The 13,788-nt window shown below is 34.6% G+C and overlaps 1 non-coding gene across 1 annotated transcript; it reads right to left on the bottom strand.

Moving 5' to 3' along the window:
• Window positions 1-4,706: 4,706 nt before the first annotated feature.
• Trnar-ucu (transfer RNA arginine (anticodon UCU)) lies at window positions 4,707-4,779 on the bottom strand. Its single transcript has one exon. It is a non-coding gene; the product is annotated as a tRNA-Arg (tRNA).
• Between the last annotated feature and the right edge of the window lie 9,009 nt (window positions 4,780-13,788).

The raw sequence follows: 13,788 nt of genomic DNA, 5'->3' as shown, positions 1-13,788 counted from the left end.
TAAGCACTTGTTTTTATTTCATTCAAATTGTTCTTGTCAAAGTTTTTGTTGTTTATGCCATTGCATAAAAAAACCCATAAGATTATTTGTTCATTTTGTACAAATTACATTGCAAAGAGATGTGAAACTTAAAAATGTTTTTGTTGTTTGTGCCCCCATAGTGACAGTCCCTATTTTGTACATGTATATATCTAGGTGCCCGTTCGTTTCCGAAAGGGCACCTGAGGTCTTGCTCCAACAGTGAAAAAAGGAACGTCGCGTTGGTGACGTAAACCCAAATTAATATAACAAAACGTGTAAATTTATGTTGTTCATTCTTATAAAGTGTACATGCCATCTTCTTGGCATAATTGTAATCTACAATTTTCAGTCTAAGAAATAAGACTTTGGTATCAAAATTAGCCATATGAATGTGGGTTTTCTTGATAAAACTTGTACGGTGAAGTTGTACCTGCACAATATAATAATGAAACTTCATAAATTTATTACATGTAAATAAATGATGGTGTCTGAATAGTATTAAGATTCTATTCATAGAGTCATTTCTAAGCCTTAACTCTTAACCTTTGAAACAGAAAGATATGCAAAAGATAATATACTGGGAAAATAGATATATAAAAATCGTACTTTTGTGCTGTTAAGCTCGATTTGAGTAATTATGGATTTGAGTAATATTATTACTCAAATCCTTAATTAAGCGTTGTAACGCTTTTCAATTTTGGATCGTATTTAACAATTATAATACTTAATCTGGAAAAAGGAAGTGAACGAATTGTATATGTTTATGCCAAATAAATATTGAATTGAATTGATCTGAAAATTTGCACACAAGTTATTGGTCTAGACCTACATCAAATGGTACAAAAATTTCGGAAAAAAATACTTTCAACCGATCATGTCAAATATCATCGCTGGTTCAACACTGTCATTGGGTAGGCTTTAAATACATATGTATATGATAACAAAAACTTTGTTCATTGGAAGCCTTGACCTAGGGCTGATCTTCATTAGACCAAGTAAACATATTTTGTTAGAAAAAAGTAAACGGGCCACATCCTTAATCCATCTTGTAGCAATAAAGGAGATTTTTAAAATCAACCCGGACAGTTTCGTGTATTTTGATCAAAGACATAGTAATCATTTTATAAATGTTTGCTTAAAAATTACTGTTTGGATTTCATATTGTAAGAGAGTAAACACTGTTAACTTTGATCTTGGTTTAAACAGGAGCGGAGTGAAATATTTGAATATCGGATTCGTTAAAGCGCTTGAAATCTGACAGCGTCACAGCGCCTCTGTCTAGGCCCATATTTCACTTAGTCATTCTACAAACAGAAACTATAGTCCGTTATTTAAAGTGTGCTATAAAATCGATAGTGTGATTTCACACAATATGGATCGGAAATCTATCCGTCTGATAAATATGGATCAATTTTCTGATAGTGTATTGGATATTCTAATATTGTCATGTTTTTATTCGATGACGTAAGCCATTGATTCCTTTAATTAACACCATCCATCAATCTTGACGGAGTTACATTCATACGTTACATATTACACGGATTCAGGGGCAAGTCAGAAAGAAATTGGAAGAACATTTTTAAGAGACTAAAGTTTTTGAATGTAAAAAATTGTGAGCACGTGTTTTGCGCGTGCTTAGTCCGACTTAGTCTTTACAACAGTGAAACTTGATTGAAAAAGAAATCGTTGTTTGAATTGTTGATGTGAATTATGTTCAAACATTCTGGCCTATATCTCTGTCGTTATGGTTTTTGGAGCTGTAATAATCACAGTCCTTCCGTAATAGGGCATGTAATATATCTCCAAGTTGTCCGTCTTTCCAGCTGGACAAAACCATGTATCAGTTTTGAGGTAAATCTCAGTGGCATCAAGCGAACTATATATCTTAAATGGACTTGTCCGTTTTTTAAACTGGGCTAAACCATTTATCACTTTTGAGGGACCCGACGACCATTTATTTAGGTTGTAGGCTTAGATATTTTTTGTTAAAGCATAAAACCCGAAAGAATTTTCAATTTAATAACAATTTATTCAGTCATCATCAATATATTCAATTATTAAGAGTTATAACTTTATTAACCATTTCAAAATTCCACGTAGTAGGTTTTTAAAACACCGTGTTCTGTTTTCTTTCTCCACATAGATTTAGATAATGTTTATCGCAGTGGAATGTTTTTTTGTCCCATGGAATGCGAGCCGTTTGAAGATTTGATACGGTGTCAAAGTTGGCCAAGTTATCAAAATTGGCTTACTTGATACTGTGTTTACTAATCTGATAACAAAAGTTGCTTGAATAAAAAGAAAAATGTTTCCTTTTCACAGATTAGTCAATCGCAACTTCTCGGTTATTTTCGACAAACGTCGGGTAATTTCGGTAATCGGTGAGCATTCAGTTATCAATTATTCTCCGAACATTGACGGAAATGACCGAGAAGATGCGATTGGTCGGTTAATTGCCCCATCCATAGAAAAATCCTGACTATTATTCTTAATAATTTTATCCGATGTTTGACGGAAAGGGCGGAGAAGATGCGATATAATTCTGAATAACGAACATTGCCGACTCCAATCGTAAATCCTCGGCAATACCCGCCAGGTCAATAAATAAATTAATTTTTGACATTTTGCTATTTGCCCAGCTTAAGGAAACACATGAAACCGCATTTTCCTATTTTAATTAAGTGACCTTCAGTGACACAACGGGACGCATTTTCCTGCAACATGAAAGGATAATAAATGTTTGAAAATGTTGAAAAATGCAGGTCTAGAATGATAAACGAGGTATTGTTGTGTCCCATTTTATTGCACGCCTTGACTTCCCAAACGTCTCTCAAACAAAATACTAAAACTTACTGAAAAATAAACTGACATCCTTTGACATTCAAACTTGCACAGAACATGAATTAAATACACTGTGAAATTACAAGCTATCGTAAATAAAGAGTATTTATCATTTTTTTATGCATTAACCTAGTCGTTATCAAAGACGGCGATCGTGAAAAGACAGTTTTTACTCCAAAAAGAAGATAAAAGTTAATAACAAGTATCATATTCGATATTGATCAATGGCGTCTAGTATATTATTTGAACAAGTTTTCTTTCATCTCACTCGGCCTTTTCTATACAATAGTAACACAACACAGGGGCGTATCAACGTGTATATGATTATACCCATTCTTGGACAAGGAAAAAGAAAGAAAGAAAGAAATGTATGCATGATAACCGACTTGTCAGGGTAATAACTTATTGTCTTAGCTTGCTGGCTATATATAATAGTTATCAAGGTTCGTCTCACCACTCGGGGTGTTTCTATTCCTGAGCCAGCTCGTTAAAAATAATGCACGGAAGTACACCTAAGTGAGAGAAAAAATAGCCATACTATTATATGACTATTGCAGTACAGGTGCAACAAACGATGCCGATGTTTGACACCAAGTCCGACAGCGATTTTTCTCCTTCTATAGCAGGAAACGTATTGATTAGACTTGTTCCCATTCGGAACTGCCTCGGCTATTATCTATAATAACTTATCCGTAGACTGACGGAAAGGGCCGAGTAGTTGCGATTGACTACGGTAACGTTAATCGGAAGGTCTTCGGCGATAGCTGACGGAAAGGGCCGAAAAGTTTGCGATTGTGGTTAACGAAGTAGTATCATGAACTACGGCCGTATAAGGGTTGCTTACTTTCGGGAAATTATTTAAAATCATGCAGTTTTCCCCTAAATTTCAATTTACAACAAGCCTTTTTTTTCCGGCCCTCTTTGAAAAATATCGTTCAATTTTTCTCATAATTATGTAAAGTGAATTGATCTGTCATAAACAGAAGGCCTGTAATACAATAAAAATTATTACTCTGAAAGTATTTAAAATTAAACATAACAACAAACCACAGAAGGATTATAAATGGAAGTTGCTGGCAAGTGTGAGATACATGCATGGTGGGATATTTTATATATTTATACATCAGATAATAAAATGTTCTTGAACAAAATAATATTATTTATCATATAAATGTTCAGTATACATCACTTCAAACTGTATCGACATTTTCCAAGCAAAATTTTATAAGAATATCCAAATGATACATTTCTACTGTTTATATCAATATTTGAAATAATTATGCAATATGTGCCCATTGTAAACATATTCACTTCAAGGGAAGACGCCCTTCCCCTACCTGTGAAAAAAAAACCCTTTAAGACCGGTCTTACCGACCCTGTACCACACAGCGGCTTGTACCAAACACAAGTCTTACACCACACCGGATTCGTATTTCAGAATGCCATATTAGATTCGAGTTCGTGTCTGGTCGAACACCCGCCTTCAAAATTTTCAAACATTTTGTGTTAACAGATAACCACAGGCCAAATAAATGTCGGTTTTGTATTTCTACAGTCTTGAAAAGGTTTACATTTACCACCCTCGGCTTTATTTTTTGAAATATGAGCTTCTAATTATATTAGTGTATTATTGAAGCCTGGCCATAATGGTCATCCGATAGCTTTAGCGAAACGTTAGTGGTGCATGAATAACGCTACTTTGTATCTGTTTTAGTGACAGAGGAAAAATAACAATAGTGATGAAAATTGAACAATATGAATTGAATGCGAATCAAGTATTAATTAAACAGCCGTAAAAAAGGTGGATATAAAAAAAATATTTAAAAGAAAAAAGAAAAAAATATCATCCCCGGCGGGATTCGAACCCGCGACCTCTGGATTAGAAGTCCAGCGCGCTATCCACTGCGCTACGGGGACTTATATTCAAATGCAATGCTAAGGATAGTTTTATTAGGTATAGCTCACTAATACTGTTTTCGCGCGCTTTTGTAAATTGGTCTTAAGTAGTAAATAACAAATATAGTAATACTACCGATTGCGTTCGTTTAAGACTCTTATTCGTTCATTGATTACATAAAAGTTTTGACATGCGATAGAGAAGAAATTGTATACCTTTCGTTGTACTTTATTATTTAACCAGGTGTGCGGGTTTACTTTCGAGATTAGACCTGTACTGCTGGTAGCCAATAGACTCTCAATCTTTACCACAATTCAGCCTAAATAGACCCGTAGAAAGCATATTCATATATCATGTTAAAAGGAACAGAAATGAAGTATTTGATTTTCTAATGAGGGGTGAACATAGATCTACAAAAATACTAAGTTGTGGCACGGATTTATATTAGATCTACACCGTGGTTGTGGTGCATTTTGACACGGATTTATATTAAAGTAATTTAAATCCGTGATTTTGATAACAAGTTATGGTGCATTGTTGTGGTGCATTTTTTATCTGTACATGAACAGGCTACGCGTTTATTAACTTGCATTTTAAATGTCTACCACTCTTTCCCTATATTTAACCTAGATTTGTATGGATTTTTTTTCTGGACAAGTTTCAATGTAGATCTATATTATAGAATTTTTTTATGAAATATAGATCCAGATCTATGTATCTAAAGCTATTAAAAAGTTACACAAAGATTTTTGAAAGCCCTTGAAGAGTTAATTTTGAACGATAGGTTAATTTCAGCACGGCATTAGACGCAATCCGTATAAAATTATAAACACAAATTGACAAATTTGTAGGCTACCTTTTTGTCAAAATCAAAGCCTAGACCGAATTCACATGTTTAGTCTAGATTATACATGTATAGTATAATACTGAGAAGTCATTCATGAAGATGTTTACAAAACCCTACTCTTTGTCAGTGTAGATAAAGATTTGAAGACTAGGGCAAGAGCCCCCCTCTGGGGATTTTATTGTTTAACTATGATTAGCCCCGATAGTTAATAGTCTAACGTAGCCTACGCGTTCTAGATAACCCTCCTAAAGAAAGCGTTATTTTGTCCAAACAGTTCAATTTTGCAAATGCCTATATAAGATATGTAGATATGTTTTTTGTTGTTGTTGTTTTTCTTTCTTTCTAGAATTGTATTTTATGCCCTATTATATGTACTAAAATGTATAACTTCTGTTTTTTAACACTATTCAAACACTGTTCCGTATCCCTTTGGGGGTACTAGTCCCTAGAGGCCAAACTAATACCTGTACAGAATGATACAGTTAAGACTATATATCAACCAGCTGCAGCTACTGATGTCCTGACTTGAGGAGAGTGGCCCGATTAGAGTAGGCAGGGACGACGAGGAAGGATACTTCCTCATAGCTGTGGGGTCCCTACCGGCGAGGGACCCCATAGCTATGAGAAAGAAGTGTTTTTGCGCCAATGACCGTAACCCTTTGGCCTTCCGGTTATCCAATTAACAATCGAAAATAGCCCATATAGATATCATCGTCATTTGCAAATTAAGGGAATTTAGTATACCTGGTATAAGCCTGAATCTTCCGAGCTCATTTAATTAATTTTGATCTCTGAAAAACTTATTTAGATTGTTTACAGTAACCAGACAGTGTTTAAATACCATTTCAGGCTCCGACACTAACCTTTTAGCATGTGGTAAGCCGAACCACTGGATTTAAAATTTAGGTTGTCCATCATTTTTTTGTATCTTTTTTTTACACAATCTAAAAAACTTCAAATTTTGAAGAAGAAGAAAAAAACAACAACAAAACACTTAAAACTGGTGAATGAGATGAATTATTAACAACTAAAGAAAAAAAGATATGTTTTTTTTTCGATCAAATCGCCATTTATTCAGCCCTCCACCAAGCAAAAAATACACGTGGTCTAACGGAAAAGTTGCTTGTAAAATTAGGTGCTCATTGCCAAAATCAGGAACTCTCAGCAAACGTACCACCGCTAATGTCGTCATGTCGGTATTGAGGTATTGAGTTCCAGTCATGACAAAACAAAAAAACAAAAACAAAAACAGCATCATTTCAAATACCGCTGTCTGAGATACATAAATTCTCGTACTATAAAAAAACGATGAGAAATCTACATAAATACATGCACGAGTAAACTTTCTATGAATACACGCCCCCTAGGCAATCACATAATACTTGTATAGTTCTAGTACTGCTACCTAAATTCATATAAAAGCAACACGAGGCATTTCTCATTAGAAGATCCTGGAGCCGAATAAAATTGCTCAACGCTGTACAGACATCCATTTTAGCGCACGTGTTTTAGTAATAAAATGCTGAAGTAGCTTCACCAAATTACACAATGCACATTGGGGGAGAGGGGTGTTCAAAAGTGTTATAGCATTCAGAAATTCCATATCAATATGCATGTAGGAAACAATATTCGTATAGTTCTCTAAAGTGTACTAATTTTGTTCTGATATTTATATTAATATTAATACACAAAAATATTAGCGATGACTACCAGTACAATGGAACAGACTAAGAGTGGGGGCGTGGCCGAGTAGTAATATAAGGATTACTGGCTGTGTGGGTTGAAACCCCTTCAGGGGCAAGCTGTTGTTTTCGTAAGCAAGGAACTTTACACTCATTGCTTAATACTGGTTGGTTCCCGGTAAGGGTTCGGGAGTGTTTCAAGAAGCTTACAGTATCCAACAAAATCGAAATAAAATAAATCAATAGGAACTTTAAACATAACAAATTGCACCCGATAAACAATTTATTCTAAAAATACAAACTCATATGCATTTTGAAATTGTATCTATTGAAATGGGTATTTTCAAAATGAATGAAATCCTATTTCCGTGGAACATGGGTTCATGTTTACAATCTCTGGGTGCTACACGCGGCGATTTGAATGTAAATCATTATGAACTCATTGTCGATTACCAATTATCATTATCCGAAGTTTGAAGTAAAGGGCCGGAAATTTACGCTTTGTGTGACATTAATAATTATGCCGAAATATCATTCCGCCCTGTCACTCCTGTGAGATTTAAGGTAATAAAGTTAAATGAAGTAATTACAAAAAAATTAAAAATGATATAGTTCAATAAGACCGGTGGTGACATTTCAACTTCTTGAATTCTCCAGTTCATCTTCATGAATTCACGATTATAATATACAGAATTCACGATATCAACATCACGAATTCACGAATTCAACTTCATGAATTCACGTTTTGTGCTTTACGATTTCAACTTCGTGAACTTACGATTTCAACTCAGTGAAGTTGAAATCGTGAATTTCGTATGTTGAAAACGTGAATTCACGAAGTTAAAATTGTGAATTCACGAAGATGAAAATGGGAATTCATGAAGTTGAAATGTCCCCACCGGCCTTTCGTAGATTCTTGAAAAACTTGTGCACGAATCCATATATACTTTAAAAATCTGGCGTTAGACTGAAAACAAAGACAAGAAAGAAAAAACCCAATAAATTTGTGATTCTGTAGCTTACGCAAAATATGCATGAAAAATGCAAACGTTTTTATCTCTTTTAATGCAGCATTACCGGAAACAGCCCGCTTCTTGTTCTTTTACTCGCAGACTAAACATAGTCGTAGGCATGCGGGGATTTTTGTCACATATTATTATTAAAATACTTTCCTGTTGTTTCAAAGCCAGCTATTATTCACTGCGGATGAGGAAACATACAGAAAATGCTCTTGAATGTGCGAAAACAATAAAAGGAAATTATCTGCGTTAATCATCAGTAGCGATAACATGATTTATAAACAATCAACCTGGTATTTCTTGATGGATAGCTCAGATTGGCGTCCCGAGGGAAGGAAATGCCATGTTTTATCATAGCTGTATAACACATGGTCGTGAGCAATCGAATAAACGTCCCGAGCAAAGCAACTTTTAGTATTTACGTGTGACACGCTTTTGTATGGTGGAGCATTCATGTCATCTCATGCTAAAATCTTCGGAACTTGTCCTCGTGCTTGTCACGCGACGAATGCATGATGAAAGGAAACGGAATATTGATGTTATTTTCATGCGACAGAATAATTCTATGAATCGGATATTATACAATAGCTGCATGCCTTCAGATGAACCAAAGTATTTCAAGAAATTCAAGCTTGTATGTACTAAGATTTTAAGAAAAATAAACATATTCCAGTAATAATTTATATGGTATGTGCGATTAACGACTGATTTTGTAGTATATATATCACCATATTTCTAATGCGTGACTAACGCAGTAAGGGCTTTTTTTTACATATTTGACTTCTTTTCGGTAATTTTCGTGGATTGTGAATTACTTTCTTTGTTCCCTTCACAGTATTTTACTTTTAAATTTCTTTAAATTTTCATTAACATTAGCAAAAATCTGAAGAAATGATTTTCCTTTTATAAAACCGGGTGTTATTTATTATGATACAGTGTAAATAAAGAAAATGGAACCAGGGATGCAATGTCATACATGATTTAAATGCTTCTAGGGGCCAATGCGCTCATATTTTCTGTTTCACAGTAAACTGGTCTGACATGACTCAATACCAATTTTCTCCATACTCTTAACGGAAGATAAATAAGTACAGTGCTAGTCATCAAACTGTATTGAGCATAATAAGACTAACATGACACTATTCTGGTGGCAAAGGCCAATCACGTGTAGTTCCAACAAGACAGGGGATAAGAATATTAAAACCACATACATGTGTTTTTTTACTTTATATTCTTTAGTTCTTATAATTACATTTAAAGCATGAAAACATAGATCTTAAACCGAGCGTTCAGAGTCACGTAAATATCTTCTTTATACATTTTATGTCGAGAGGACAACAAAATAAAATAGAAGTTTTATGAAATGATACGCGTCCAGGCATTCTTGTCCATACTTTCCAAGACTGTATACATGGGCATACTTACCAAAAACTGTAACTGGACATATTTTCAAGCGTATACATGACATCTTACCAAGATGTACATGAAAAACTTACCAAACTGTATACATGAATACTTTCCAAAAAACTGTATCCCTGCTATTTACAAGGTGTATACATGGGGGTACTCCTAGGCTGTATACATGGCCTAACTTACCAAGACTGTATACATGAGCATACTTACCAATACTGTATACTTTAACATATTTACCAAAGCTGTATACATGGACATACTTACCAAGGCTGTATACATGAGCATACTTACCAAGACTGTATACATGGACATACTTACCAAGGCTGTATACATGGACATACTTACCAAGACTGTATACATGGACATACTTACCAAGACTGTATACATGGGCATACTTACCAAGACTGTATACATAGACAAACTTACCAAGACTATATACATTGGCATACTTACCAAGACTGTATACATGGACTAACTTACCAAAGCTGTATGCATGGACTAACTTACCAAGGCTGTATATATGGACATACTTACCAAAGCTGTATGCATGGACTAACTTACCAAGGCTGTATACATTGGCATACTTACCTAGGCTGTATACATGGACATTCTTACCAAGGCTGTATACATGGACATACTTACCTAGGCTGTATACATGGCCTAACTTACCAAGACTGTAAACATGGACATACTAAACTTACCAAAGACTGTATACATGGACATACTTACCAAGACTGTATGCATGGACATACTTACCAAGACTGTATACATGGACATACTTACCAAGACTGTAAACATGGACTAACTTACCAAGACTGTATACATGGACATACTTACCAAGACTGTATGCATGAACATACTTACCAAGACTGTATACATGGACATACTTACCAAGACTGTATACATGGACATACATACTTACCAAGACTGTAAACATGGACTAACTTACCAAGGCTGTATACATGGACATACTTACCAAGGCTGTATACATGGACATAATTACCAAAGCTGTATGCATGGACTAACTTACAAAGGCTGTATACATTGGCATAATTACCTAGGCTGTATACATGGACATACTTACCAAGACTGTAAATATGGACATACTTACCTAGGCTGTATACATGGACATTCTTACCAAGGCTGTATACATGGACATACTTACCAAGACTGTATGCATGGACATACTTACCAAGACTGTATACATGGACATACTTACCAATACTGTATACATGGACTAACTTACCAAGACTGTATACATGGACATACTTACCAAGACTGTATACATGGACATACTTACCTAGGCTGTATACATGGACTAACTTACCAAGACTGTATACATGGACATACTTACCAAGACTGTATACTTGGACATACTTACCAAGACTGTAAACATGGACATACTTACCATGACTGTATACATGGACATACTTACCAAGACTGTTTACTCGGACATACTTACCAGATCCACTTATACTTTGAGAAAATGTAATGACATACTTACCAAAAAAAGATGTGTACATCGACATTACTAATAAACGCTAAATCACAAGGGCATTCTAACTTAAGCCTATATATACCAATTGTAGTTATTGAAAGCCTTTTATATTTACGAATAAGAACTCTAGAAATTACACTTACATAATCATTTGAGTAACATGTGTATGCAATCATGTTGTAATCTAGGCGAATTAGCTTGCGAACAAATCTCTAATACTAAATTATCGCCATGTAAATTGCTTAATCATTTATTTCCTTCAAGGAGATGGTCTTTCATGAGCTGTGTTTGTAATTTTGCGTTGTGTATTCATTCATGAATTCTGCCGATGAACGTCGTTTTTTTTTCTTTTCTGATAAGCTATGAATAATTTATTACGAAGGCAGACGCGTAATTGAAAAGCAAAATCCTAACAACGTTTAGAAGCAGACGACAGGCTCGCGCTGAACAGCTGCGCCGAGGTTACTATTAGTTCCTGAAAAAAATTATGGCATGCGAATTTAAATAACGGTAAAACATTTTAAGTATTTTCAAGTTAATGCACGTAAAATCCAATAAATCTAAGATTTTATTCACAAAATTTCGAGAGATTTTTTGTGTGCCGAGAACGCGTTTTATAATTTAATTACGATGATTCATTAAATGTTATCTTTTATGCTAAAATTCGCAGTGTGCATCCCAATGGCAGTTATATGCACACGATGCATTTATTTCCATTTTAACGATGTATTTTCATTTTCCCCTTGTCTCAAAGGAGTTAGAAAAAGCAGTAAAGTTTTATGTTCAATCAGAAAAGCATGCTTTTTTTCTTCATTGTTTTGGGACCAATTTTCTTTGACTCCATAGTTCCGAGACGAATTTCTATTTCACGCTGTTAATGTGGGCTTATTAGTTATGTTTTATGAGTATAGTTGGACAAACTGACCATTCTTTTGTATTTATATGTTTTCTTTAATCTTCGACGCTGGTGGAATTTATAGTCTTACTTAAACATGTTCCCCTTTGTAAAACTGCACATACTTGGTTGTTACTATTTTTATCATATAGTTTGAGGCATCCGTGGCACAGTGGTTCTGGTTGTTTACTTCAAACTACTTGCCTCTCACCGCTGTGGGTTTGAATTCCCGCCAATTCGTTGAGGGAGCAATATCAAGCTAGGTTACGAAACGTCGGTGTGTCCAAGTGTCCGTTTGTGCCTTAGATAATGCACATGCACAGAGGTTTAGTTTCGGAAAGTCGCCATATGAGGTTTACTGTGTTGCTGCGACGTACGTAACCCCCACCCCTTCAGAAAAAATACAAGTACAATGGAACCTGTGTCATTAGAATTGGCCAGATCAAATAAGAAAAGTTTGCGGACTAGAATGGATTTTTTGTTTTGAAAATTTGAATTTCGGGACCGTCTTTTAACAAAAAAACTTTATGTAGTTTCAATATAGTTTTGTTATTTATGATTAAAATTCAGAATATAGTGCCGTTCATGTATATTCATTAGTGTAGATCAACACTGCAAGTAATATATTTATGTGTATAACTATTGTCAAAATTTCAATTTACAGTTGAAAAAAATGGTATAGATAATAAATGTATTTAACATACGTTGGATGTTATATTTCTTACATCGCAGACTCAAATTGCCCAAGATGTTAAAAAAGTTATGCCATTAGCAGATGTTACGAGAACACATCAATATACTACACTGTGAAGCTGTATGATGAACAGCACGTCAATTTACACGTGCAAAGGTAATATGGCTTCAGGTGTAGACAATCTGCAGATCTCATCACTACGAGATGGTTTAAGAGAAATGCACAAAAAAGACTCGCATAAGTCATTGAGAAATAAAATATGGTGTATAGAGAGCGACACTTCAAAATTTCGCATTAGTATAATGTCAGTAAAGTATGGTGTATAGGGAGCGACGTTTAAATATTTCACAATAGTTTAATATAGGCATCCGAATGCTATTAAAGTACGGTGTACTTAAGCTTTTTGAATGTATACGTTACTTTAAAGGCACATTATGCGAAGTCCATTAAATCGGCTCATTTAACGTATAAATTTAATACATACATGCACTCTTGCTTTGGACCATTCGATTTTCCTACGCTTTTTTGCCGAATCTGTCACTTTAGATACTCTTTACCTTTTTAATTTCTGTTTTACTTCCGTCGCACCCTTCGCGTCCGCCATTGTTTTGAATTCTAGCCTCATTAATATTCATAACTTCCGAATGTTCCCGAGACTATTTTGATCGTTTCCGTATATGATCGGTAATTTGCGCGTTCACTCGTCGCTTAAAAAGTCGGCGGTTTTTTAAGATTTTAGTTATTTTCATATATCTTTTTCTCTTCCAATATTATGAATTTCCTGGTTATTTTAATGTCAAATGTTATATTATTTTAAAGTATTTTATTATACACGTGTCTGTCTTTGTTAGCAAACATGGAATTAAAGCCGAATATATCTTTAAGTTACAGCACTGTATTGTAAATATTTCGGCAAGATTTAAACATTAAAAACTTGACTAATACTAGTATGTTTAGCTATCACGTTTCACTGAAAAAAAA

Source organism: Ruditapes philippinarum, unplaced genomic scaffold (assembly GCF_026571515.1).
Source record: "Ruditapes philippinarum isolate M1 unplaced genomic scaffold, ASM2657151v2 ctg356_1_1_1_1, whole genome shotgun sequence".
NCBI lineage: Eukaryota > Metazoa > Mollusca > Bivalvia > Venerida > Veneridae > Ruditapes > Ruditapes philippinarum.
This window is presented reverse-complemented; position numbering and strand designations above follow the sequence as displayed.